Source organism: Schistocerca americana, chromosome 9 (genome assembly GCF_021461395.2).
Source record: "Schistocerca americana isolate TAMUIC-IGC-003095 chromosome 9, iqSchAmer2.1, whole genome shotgun sequence".
In the NCBI taxonomy this organism is placed as follows: Eukaryota; Metazoa; Arthropoda; class Insecta; order Orthoptera; family Acrididae; genus Schistocerca; species Schistocerca americana.
The window spans coordinates 120,861,129-120,873,499 of NC_060127.1; the positions used below are offsets into that span (position 1 = coordinate 120,861,129).

General features: G+C 45.4%; 1 protein-coding gene across 1 annotated transcript in view; it reads left to right on the top strand.

Annotated features, from left to right (window-relative positions):
• Positions 1 to 12,371, top strand: part of LOC124550728 (esterase FE4-like) — a 133,416-nt gene that overhangs the window by 85,999 nt on the left and 35,046 nt on the right. The gene's annotated exons all lie outside the window — the stretch shown is intronic.

Sequence of the window (12,371 nt, forward strand, 5' to 3'; positions counted from 1 at the left end):
CTGATCAATTTACATACGCCCGTAAACACAATTGCCACTCTCAGGCTGGTCACTGCACCGACTCTTAGCCAGCGAAAACTTGTTATAAGATGGCTTAACTTGCTGACAGAATTAGAGATAACCTCGTGCAAGGAAACATTACACCACACAGTCCTGAATGAGCGACCACATGATCAACCAACAAGAAGCATGAATTTACTCATAACCCACGACAGAATAGCGAAACAATTAAACTGCCAAAACTAAGCCTCCCATCGGCCAGTAACGAGAGGAGGAGGAAAGATCACTGTCTTCACTTATACTGGTGCCAGGGAGAGGACACGCGGTCGCCGGAGGCCACAAGGCAGACAAGACGCTGGTTACACAAATTTATTACTTAATGATTAAACCTTCCACGAACTTAACTTGCAATTATGCTCGAACAGGCAGTACACGACCTCCGATGGCAAGGATCCACACATCCGACCGCGCACGCGTCGCCAGCGTACCCAACACGCCACGGTGACGTGACAACACGCTCTGTCACCGGAGTTCACGTCTTCTCTGCAACGTTGACGGGTAGTGACCGCTCCTTCATGTTAGGTGTCTCCTTTTAAACCCCAGTGTTGAAACGTAGGACTTAAAGAAGCTTGTTAACGTCCCACCAAGGCGAAATGAACAGCAACTACTCGTGGGGCGACTCCGTATACAACCAACACGCGGGGAGGTCTTCCGTCAACTCGATCCGCTCGTTACACACAACCGACATACATCACGTGGCGACTCGGTACAACCGACCACGCCTGCTTCGCGCTGGAGAGCCACACACACTCTCCCGTGTCCACCACACTCTCTGCCCGCAACGCCCCTACTTCCGCGCCACCACACGAGGTTACAACCGGTCAAAGATCTCACTTCCTCCATAGCAGTTGCCCGGAAGCAAAAAGGCAGATATCGATAGCAGAGGGAAAAGACAACCAAGCAGCCACTTAATGACAGACAACATATCAAACAAACATGTCAGGGGAAGAAAAGGAAAACCAATGCAATCCAAACACAAGGTGTAGCACGAGTCGATAAATGGCTCACTACCCAAAACATATGTGCACCACCTACACATCTGTCAACGTGTTCGAGCAAGGGGAAGAAGGGGAGTGACTACATAAATGCGCAGCTCATTCTTGTTTTCACGGAAGGTCGTGGAACGGCCACACGCAACTGTAGGCCTATATCGCTGACGTCACTCTGCTGTAAGATTTTGCAACACATGTTATGAATGCGTAATCTCGTTTGCAGGAATCAACGTGGATTCCAAACACGACGATCGCGTGGTACGAACCTCACTCCGTTCGTCCAGCTGTACCCAGGTTGACGCCTCCTCACTTGACTTCCAGAAGGCGGTAGGCACAGACTCGTTGTGTCACTTACTGAAGGAAATACGAGCGTTGGAGATATTCGGATGACTAATACAGTGAAGTTGCAATGCTAGAAAATTTGTAGTGAATTACAAGAAGACGTGCAGAAGATCCACGCCTAGTCCAGGAACCGACTGTTGACGTCCAACGTAAACAGGTGTACCGTATTAATCCATAACGAGGCAGACACATCCATTATTGCATGAGTAAGCGATTGGTAGCAGTCCCATCCACGATACACAGCGAATGTGCAGACGGAATGATTTAGTGTGGAACGACCAAACGAAACTAATCACCGTGACGCAGATGGCAGACTAAGATTATAGGTAACCTATCTCACATGTGGCAACGGCGTTGCCACAGTGGCTGCACCGGTTCCCGTGAGATCATCGAAGTTAAGCGCTGTCGGGCGTGGCCGGCACTTGGATGGGTGACCATCCAGCTGCCATGCGCTGTTGCCATTTTTCGGGATGCACTCAGCCTCGTGATGCCAATTGAGGAGCTACTCGACCGAATAATAGCGGCTCCGGTCAAAGAAAACCGTCATAAGGACCGGGAGAGCGGTGTGCTCACCGCATCCTCAACTGTGGATGAGACGGCAGTCGGATGGCCCCGATGGGCCACTTATGGCCTGAAAACGGGGTGCTATCTCACGTGTAATCGCCTCATTCCACGACGAATGTGTACTTTGCATCCTGCTCTTAACGGATGTCTCGTACGACAGTATTTCATCGTCTAGTGCATTGATTTGAAACGTTATCATTATATACCCTCAGGTGCTGCAGATATACGACCGCCATTCAATAAGTAATGCAACACATTCTGATGTGTTGGCAGAAGAGCCAACACCGTGTTGCTAGAGGAGGCCGAAATGCCCGCGTTAAAGCTCACGCAGACTGGCGTGAGCTCTGGAACAGTTAAGGGAATGTATAGTAGCAAATAAAGTACGTAGTTGATATAATACTTAACTTTAATCCATAATTGGAGAACATCGCTCTTGGTGATACATGATTTATAATCTCAATATAAACTGGTAATGGCGCCTTGCTAGGTCGTAGCAAATGACGTAGCTGAAGGCTATGCTAACTATCGTCTCGGCAAACGAGAGCGCATTTGTCAGTGTAGCTTCGCTAGCAAAGTCGGCTGTACAACTGGGGCGAGTGCTAGGACGTCTCTCTAGACCTGCCGTGTGGCGGCGCTCGGTCTGCAATCACTGACAGTGGCGACACGCGGGTCCGTCGTATACTAGCGGACCGCGGCCGATTTAAAGGCTACCACCTAGCAAGTGTGGTGTCTGGCGGTGACACCACACATTCTTTCAGCCAGTCTCGTTTGGAGAAATGCGGAATTTACAATGGAAAATGGTGAAAAATTCTTGCTTCAGACTTTTTAAACGTCCGGTATGTGTCGATTCTATATGTGGCCTTCAAAATGCATCTGTAACAGACGTGAGCTACAACCAGACAGCTGTCACTGGGTATCTTTTGGCAGAAGACTGGAACATCGTACATATTGACAGTCGATGAAACGGGTTCATCACATCAAGCCGGTAAGAAACGGCAGTTCGTGATATGGTGCCTCACCACCTCTCCTTCGAAGAAAAAGTTCAAAGGCACAGCCTCAGTGAGTAAAATCATCGTGACGGCATTCTGGGACTCTGTAGGGGTTACTCTGTTTGAGGCCCTCCCTCGTGGTGCAACGATCAACATGTGTATTGTGCTACGCTCAGGAAACTGTACAAACTATTTTAGCGTGTTCGTCGCCAGAAAATGCAAACGAACTTCTCCTGCTCCATGACAACGTGGGGCCTCGCACAAGTCTGTCCCCCCGAGAGACGGTCACAAAACTCCATTGCACTGGTCTTCCTCATTCACAACTACAGCCCGGATCTCCCTTCTGACTTCCATCTGTTTGGTGCAATGAAAGCTGCGCTCCGTAGATGATGGGGAGGTTATTGATCCAGCAAGTAACTGGCTACAACGTCGACCGGTAGAGTAATACACTGCTAGCATATAAGCCTTACCAGTATTGTATTGTATGGAAGTGGGGACCTAGAAACTACAGAGAGGCTTCGTCCCCGCTGTAGCCCTCAGTGGTTCACAATCCCACAACAGGACACAGCAGTCCACCCACCCCTCCTATCCCCGCCACCCCACACCGAACCCAGGGTTATTGAGCGGTTCGGTCCCCAGTGGACACCCCCCTCCCCCCCCCTCCCAGCCCCCGGGAACGTCTCACACCAGACGAGTGTAACCCCAATGTTTGCGTGGTAGAGCAATTATGGTGAACGAGTACGTGGGGCTAGTGTTTGGGCAGCAATCGCCGACATAGTGCAACCAAGGCGGAATAAGGAGAACCAGCCCGCATTCGCCGAGGCAGATGGAAAACCGCCTTAGAAACCATCCACAGACTGGCCGGCACACCGGACCTCGACACTAATCTGCCGGGCGGATTCGTGCCGGGGACCAGGCGCTCCTTCCCGCCCAGAAAGCAGTGCGTTAGACCTCACGGCTATCGGGGCGGGCTCCCTATCAGTAATAAGACGTAGCGCCGACGAATACAACGGAGAGTATGCTAGGTTTCGTAGCCAGAAGAGTGAGATATAAATGATGTTTCGGAGTCCAGAACAAAACCAGCCTGTTATCAGAAAAAAATTTGTGGTATTACTTATCATACGCATCTAGTGCTCGTATATTCCGAGCAAAGACGATGAACGTGAACCTAAAGAAGAATCCCAGCTTACGCCGGGGCTTACCAGCAACCGTTCATCCCACGAACCGTCCGCGACTGGATCAGGGTTAGGGCAATGACAGTGGTTCACAAAGTACCCTCCGCTAAACACCGTAAGGTGGCTTGCAGATTAAAGATGTAGATGAGGGTGTAGAATACACTGGAGGAAGAAGTAGAGAAAGGACAGGAAGCGAAGTACTGTAATTAGCACGTGCTCCTTACAGTATCTCAATGAGACAATAATAATACCAACAATAATGCTTAGCAAGAAGTACAGGGCTATTACAAATGATTGAAGCGATTTCATAAATTCACTGTAGCTCCATCCATTGACATATGGTCACGACACACTACAGATACGTAGAAAAACTCATAAAGTTTTGTTCGGCTGAAGCCGCACTTCAGGTTTCTGCTGCCAGAGCGCTCGAGAGTGCAGTGAGACAAAATGGCGACAGGAGCCGAGAAAGCGTATGTCGTGCTTGAAATTCACTCACATCAGTCAGTCATAACAGTGCAACGACACTTCAGGACGAAGTTCAACAAAGATCCACCAACTGCTAACTCCATTCGGCGATGGTATGCGCAGTTTAAAGCTTCTGGATGCCTCTGTAAGGGGAAATCAACGGGTCGGCCTGCAGTGAGCGAAGAAACGGTTGAACGCGTGCGGGCAAGTTTCACGCGTAGCCCGCGGAGGTCGACGAATAAAGCAAGCAGGGAGCTAAACGTACCACAGCCGACGGTTTGGAAAATCTTGCGGAAAAGGCTAAAGCAGAAGCCTTACCGTTTACAATTGCTACAAGCCCTGACACCCGATGACAAAGTCAAACGCTTTGAATTTTCGGCGCGGTTGCAACAGCTCATGGAAGAGGATGCGTTCAGTGCGAAACTTGTTTTCAGTGATGAAGCAACATTTTTTCTTAATGGTGAAGTGTTTAAACCTCCTCTACCAAGAAACGTGCCAGAACTGCGAGCTCGCATCAACGATGCTTTCGAGCTCATTGATGGGGACATGCTGCGCCGAGTGTGGGAGGAACTTGATTATCGACTTGATGTCTGCCGAATCACTAAAGGGGTACATATCGAACATTTGTGAATGCCTAAAAAAACTTTTTGAGTTTTTGCATGTGTGTGCAAAGCATTGTGAAAATATCTCAAATAATAAAGTTATTGTAGAGCTGTGAAATCGCTTCAATCATTTGTAATAACCCTGTACAGTAACTGCGCCATGGAAAACAGTTTTGATACGGCATTAATAGTAGTGAAATATCGGATAATAACAGAGAAAAGATTGCTGAACTAGGAGTGAGTTCTGAGTCATAGTCGATGGTTGCTTCAGTGCTGCAAACAAGTCCATGAAGAACATTACTGTTTATTATAGGAGGTGTAGCATTAACGAGTTGGTTGCGCGGAAGCGTTCCCGATGTAGAAAAAGATTATGTAGTAGTGCGCGTAACAGAGAGGATTTTCCTTCCACGGGAACCGGTATTTTTTCAGTACTATTCAGACAGAAGTAATAAGATTGGGAACAGACGATGACGGCGAATCGTAATGTATACAAGAGTATGGCAGCCTATGTGGCCACATGTAAGATGGAGCTATGTGTTACGAAATATGAACGTCAAGTACCTCTTGCACTCTAACTTTCATTACCAGCTCAAGCTAACGTTAGCTCACATGTGAACGTCCTTAAGGAATAAAGTCACCATAACTGTGCAAAAATCAGTTGCCGCGTTTATGAAAGATCATAACTTGAGAATGGCTCCACCGATTTGATTTTTCCTTTTTTTTTTTTTTTTTTTTGTTTTGTAAAAGCCATCTGAAAAGTCGTAAATCTGGAAGATATTTTTCTATGAAAATCTCAATGAATGTGACGGTCGAGTTGACAGTTCTGCTATCGCATGTCTTCAAAAAACAGGTCACGTTCTGGTTCCAGTTCTACTGTCGCATGGTTTCATAACAACACCAAGTTCCACGTTGAATATTGAAAGCGATATTTCAATGTGTTATCAGCGCTGATCATATCTTTCGTATGTTGCAAAGACTGAATTGATGTCAGTTCGTGATAATACGGTGTGTTACACTTCTTTGGCAAAAAAAATGCCACCAGTGAGGCGTCGGCGTAAGCGTATTGTAGGCCAGCTACATACTCGACGAGTGTAAACAGCGTTTGGAAGTAAAACGAATAAGAATTTCTCAATTACTGTCATTTATAAGTCTAGAAGAATGCATACGGGAGATGGACAGTGAAGGAGTGAGGCAATGAATTTAAGGAAAGGAAAGGAGCGTATGGACAGAAAAATGAGGAGGAGATGAATAGAGAGAGTGTGGGTTGTACAGGGAGTGGGTGGAGGGTGATGACAGGCGATAGGGACAGGGAGAAGGAGGAGGAAGAGATATGGACAAACGGAGGGGGAGAAGTTTATATTTAGCAATTGCAAAACATTGTCACGTTCGCTGGTATTAAAACAAATAAACTTTCCTTACCGCGCGGGATTAGCCGAGCTGTCTGGGGCGCTGCAGTCATGGACTGTGAGGCTGGTCCCGGCGGAGGTTCGAGTCCATCCTCGGGCATGGGTGTGTGTGTGTTTGTCCTTAGGATAATTTAGGTTAAGTAGTGTGTAAGCTTAGGGACTGATGGCCTTTGCAGTTAAGTCCCATAAAATTTCACACACACACACATATATACTTTCTATGACCCCACGAGGCAACAATGAGATATCAATTAAATATCATAAGCCCCTCAGTACAGGAGTAACTTTGAGCCAGATTAATTATCATATGATGCCTTTCCAACACTAATTATTCTACATCTACGAAATGGTGTATGGCAGAATGTACCCTGTGTCATAACTAGTTATTTCCTTTCCTGTTCCATCTGAAAATGGAGCGTCTTAGAAAACGACTGTCCTTATGTCCCCATGAGCCCTAATTTCTCTTATCTTGTATCCACGACCGTTATACGAAATGAACATTGGCGGCAGTAGGATCATTCTGCAGTAAGCTGAAAATGTCATTTCTCTAAATATCCACAATAGTGTTTCGCGGAAATGATGTACCATTCCCCCCTCCCACCAGGAATTTCCATTTGTGTTCAGGAACTACCTTCATTTCACACGCTTATTGACTGAATCTACCGGCTGTTGTAACTTCCTTTGCATTCTTTATGGTTCTTTAGTGGATAGAGGAACGAGGAACAGGTGCCGTTCGTGGACGGAGAATTCATATTTTAATTTGTAATACATCTAATATCAAATAGTAGAAGTACTACATAACTATGTTTCCTGTAGGTGCATCATTAGATACTAACAATAGATTAGAATGTTGAAATAGACAGGGTGATTTTTTTTTCCACTGTGTACAAACTCTAGGAATTGATCCATGATAAGAGGATACACAACAAAAAAGCTCTAATGAACTTATGTCCGGAAATGCATCGTGTCCATGCTAGAGACCATTGATTCATCGTTACAGAGACTGCGCTCGCGGTCTAACGCGCGCTGTACCGTGCAGCCATACTTACAGTACGTGTTGAAAATTGTTTCCATGTGCCTCAAGTCATGCGTGTGTGCGCCGCAGCGTGTTCTGTCTCGCACCTTCACATCCGCCAGGCTGCATCCGAACAGTGTCAAAAGTAGCATGAATACGCTGCTCCAGTGTGTCCACATCTGCAATGGGCTCTGCATACACGGTACTCATGAGATGGCCCCATAAGCAGAAATCGCACGGGTTGAGATCCAATGGTACTGAAACAGAGGATGGCAGACTAAAGGCCGAAATACTAAATGTCTTTTTCCAAAGTTGTTTCACAGAGGAAGATTGCACTGTAGCTCCTTCTCTGGATTGTCGCACAGATGATAAAATGGTAGATATCGAAATAGACGACAGAGGGATAGAGAAACAATTAAAATCGCTCAAAAACCAGTTCAATTTTACACAGAGAACGCGAAGGAACTTGCCCCCCTTCTTGCAGCGGTGTACCGTAGGTCTCTAGAAGAGCGTAGCGTTCCAAAGGATTGGAAGAGGGCACAGGTCATCCCCGTTTTCAAGAAGGGACGTCGAGCAGATGTGCAGAACTATAGACCTATATCTCTAACGTTGATCCGTTGTAGAATTTTGGAACACGTATTGTGTTCGAGTATAATGACTTTTCTGGAGACAAGAAATCTACTCTGTAGGAATCAGTATGGGTTTCGAAAAAGACGGTCATGTGAAACCCAGCTCGCGCTATTCGTCCACGAGACTCAGAGGGCCATAGATGCGGGTTCACAGGTAGATGCCGTGTTTCTTGACTTCCGCAAGGCGTTCGATACAGTTCCCCACAGTCATTTAATGAACAAAGTAAGAGCATATGGACTATCAGACAAATTGTGTGATTGGATTGAGGAGTTCCTAGATAACAGGACGCAGCATGTCATTCTCAATGGAGAGAAGTCTTCCGAAGTAAGAGTGATTTCAGGTGTGCCGCAGGGGAGTGTCATAGGACCGTTGCTATTCACAATATACATAAATGACCTTGTGGATGACATCGGAAGTTCACTGAGGCTTTTTGCGGATGATGCTGTGGTGTATCGAGAGGTTGTAACAATGGAAAATTGTACTGAAATGCAGGAGGATCTGCAGCGAATTGACGCATGGTGCAGGGAATGGCAATTGAATCTCAATGTAGACAAGTGTAATGTGCTGCGAATACACAGAAAGATAGATCCTTTATCATTTAGCTACAAAATAGCAGGTCAGCAACTGGAAGCAGTTAATACCATAAATTATCTGGGAGTACGCATTAGGAGTGATTTAAAATGGAATGATCATATAATGTTGATCGTCGGTAAAGCAGATGCCAGACTGAGATTCATTGGAAGAATCCTAAGGAAATGCAATCCGAAAACAAAGGAAGTAGGTTACAGTACGCTTGTTCGCCCACTGCTTGAATACTGCTCAGCAGTGTGGGATCCGTACCAGATAGGGTTGATAGAAGATATAGAGAAGATCCAACGGAGAGCAGCGCGCTTCGTTACAGGATCATTTAGTAATCGCGAAAGCGTTACGGAGATGATTGATAAATTCCAGTGGAAGACTCTTCAGGAGAGACGCTCAGTAGCTCGGTACGGGCTTTTGTCAAAGTTTCGAGAACATACCTTCACCGAAGAGTCAAGCAGTATATTGCTCCCTCCTACGTATATCTTGCGAAGAGACCATGAGGATAAAATCAGAGAGATTAGAGCCCACACAGAGGCATACCGACAATCCTTCTTTCCACGAACAATACGAGAATGGAATAGAAGGGAGAACCGATAGAGGTACTCAAGGTACCCTCCGCCACACGCCGTCAGGTGGCTTGCGGAGTATGGATGTAGATGTAGATGAACGAGCAGGGCATGCAACTGGACCCCCTCGTCTGATACAGCGACCAGTGAAGACACGATTGAGATGCGTCCGGACGTTAACGGCGAAGTGGGCTGCAGCATCATCTTATACCAGCCATATATCCCTTCGTATCATCAATGGCACTTCTTCCAGCAGTTAAGGCACCCGCAAGAAACGCTGATAGTTCCGGGATGTTAGGCGACATGAAAGGAAGGCTGGGCCGGCCGAGGTGACCGAGCGATTCTAGGCGCTACAGTCTGGAGCCGCGCGACCGCTACGGTCGCAGGTTCGAATCCTGCCTCGGGCATGGATGTGTGTGATGTCCTTAGGTTAGCTACGTTTAAGTAATTCTAAGTTCTAAGGGACTGATGACCTCAGAAGTTAAGTCCCATAGTGCTCAGAGCCATTTGCTCAGAGCTATTTGAACCATTTTGAGGCAGGCTAGCCCCAAAATAAGGTCACCAGTTATCATTAAGACTCCACCTATGTTGATGATTCGCTGTCATCATACCATGGAGACTCTGCATACTATCCCACAGATGGCTATTATGAAAGTTGACGATAGCACTCCACGTAAAAGTACCCTCATCTGTGAATAGGATGGATGACGCAAGTCCCGGAATCGCGATTGCCTGGTGAAGAAACCAGTTACAGAATGTGGAAAGTCTGTTCTTAGTAAACCCTGCACACCTTACTAATGATGAAGGTAGCAACAATTGTCATGGAGTGTTGGACACGGTCGCCTGGCTTACCCTGTACTGGCGAGCCAACTGTCTGGTACTTATATGGCGGTCGCCTTCCACAGTGTTAATCAAACTTTCCTCCAAGTCTGCTGTCCAACATTTCTGGTATGTCCTTCGTGATTTCCTTCTTCCCGAAACGACCCTGACCCGGACAAACAGCGAAACACTGTTGCAAATTCAGAACGCTGTGGTTGTTGTCGGCGGGCATAGGTCTCCTGATACAACCTTGCTACCCGCCGACCATTTCCATAAGTAAACACCATATCGGCAAGCTCTCATTTCGAATAAGGAGCACAGTGTACAACGCTGTATCACATCCACTACAAGGTGAGTCAGCAAGAGATGTGAATCGGACACAACATTAGCAATTACTATGCCAGGAGAGGGCGCTATGGCATGACGTATGAGGAACAGTACAACCCTGTAGGATGAAAACATGCATACCGTAACTGTGGCTGCATGGTACAGCATGTATTAGACGGCAGTCTCTCTAGCGAAGTAAGATTAAAAAATGGTCTTTAGCATGGAAACTATGCATTTCCGGACATAAGTTCACTAGACTGTTTTGTTCCATATCCTCTCATCGATCGATCGCTCGAGTTTGTACAGCGACTATTTTGTAGACGACGGGCCCTGACCGCTATGAAAGTCTGTAAATCTTAATAAATGGCAGAGACCCAAAAATGGGGACTGTACATCGATGTTTGAACTTAGGCAGACCCTGACGTCTGTTCTTTTATTTATTTGTTTATTTACACGTCAAGTTCCGTAGACCAAATTGAGAAGAAAATCTCCAAGGTCATGGAACGTGTCAGTACATGAAATTACAACATTAAAGTAATAACAAATAAAAATAAAATTTTTATGAACCCAAAAAAAAGTCGAGCCATAAGCTTAAGTAAACGCAATCAATAGGAATCAGCTTAATTTTTGAAGGAACTCCTCGATAGAATAGAAGGAGTGACCCATGAGTAAACACTTCAGTTTCGATTTAAATTCTAGTGGTAGCTTATTGAAAATGGATGCAGCAGTATATTGCACATATTTCAGCACAAGAGTTAAGGAAGTTCGATCCAAATGCATATTTGATTTCTGCAAAGTATTAACAAAGTGAAAGCTGCTTATTCTTGGGAATAAGGTAATACTGTTAACAAGAAATGGCAGTAAGGAATATATATATAGTGAGAGGCCAATGTGAAAATACCCAGACTCTTGAACAGACTTCGACAAGAAGTTCATGAACTTACACCACTTATTCTCTGAACCGCCCATTTCTGAACCAAATATATCCTTTTAGAATGGGAAGAGTTACCCCAAAACATAAAACCACACGACATAAGCGAATGAAAATAAGCAAAGTACACTAATTTTTGTGTCGGGCGATTACACATACAAAATTGGAACTGTTCAGTTTCACTAATCATATGCCCATTCTGTGAAATTAAAACGTCAGGTCCCTGCCTCGTGATGACTGGGTGTGATGTCCGTAGGTTAGTTAGGTTTAAGTAGTTCTAAGTTCTAGGGGACTGATGACCATAGTGCTCAGAGCCATTTGAACCATTTTGAAAGCGTCAGGTTTTGTTGAATTGTGTGTTAGAAACTGTAAAAACTGAGTCTTACTGTGATTTAGCTTTAGTTTATTATGTGCAAGTTATGAACTTAGGTCATGACAGCACTATCTGAAACCGAGCCAATGTTGCACACAACATCCTTTACATTTGTATAGCAGTGCAGTTGCACTGCACAGTACTTGGTTTCATATTTCACATTTCTCAACAACATATTCAAAAACAAAACAAATTTTCAGTGTTATTTAGTTACTAGACATAAAATAATTTTCTGATAGAAAATGTCGGCATACGAACATACACAAACAATTTCAAAGATTGTCACACTAATGTTGCCACGCAATCGTGACTTATTTAGTTCCACAATCGAAGAAACATCTTTCCCACACAAACGTTGATCAAAATATTGTAGCATTTTTGCAACCTCATTATGGAAACGCAGAAATTCTACCTGAGGAAAGAAGTGTACACATCCTAGACAGTTTTAACCTTAAAGATATTTGTCTTTTAAATAGGAATTACTTGCACATCAAACAGGTACATTTGCACATGCACAGGGCCGCTTTCAACTG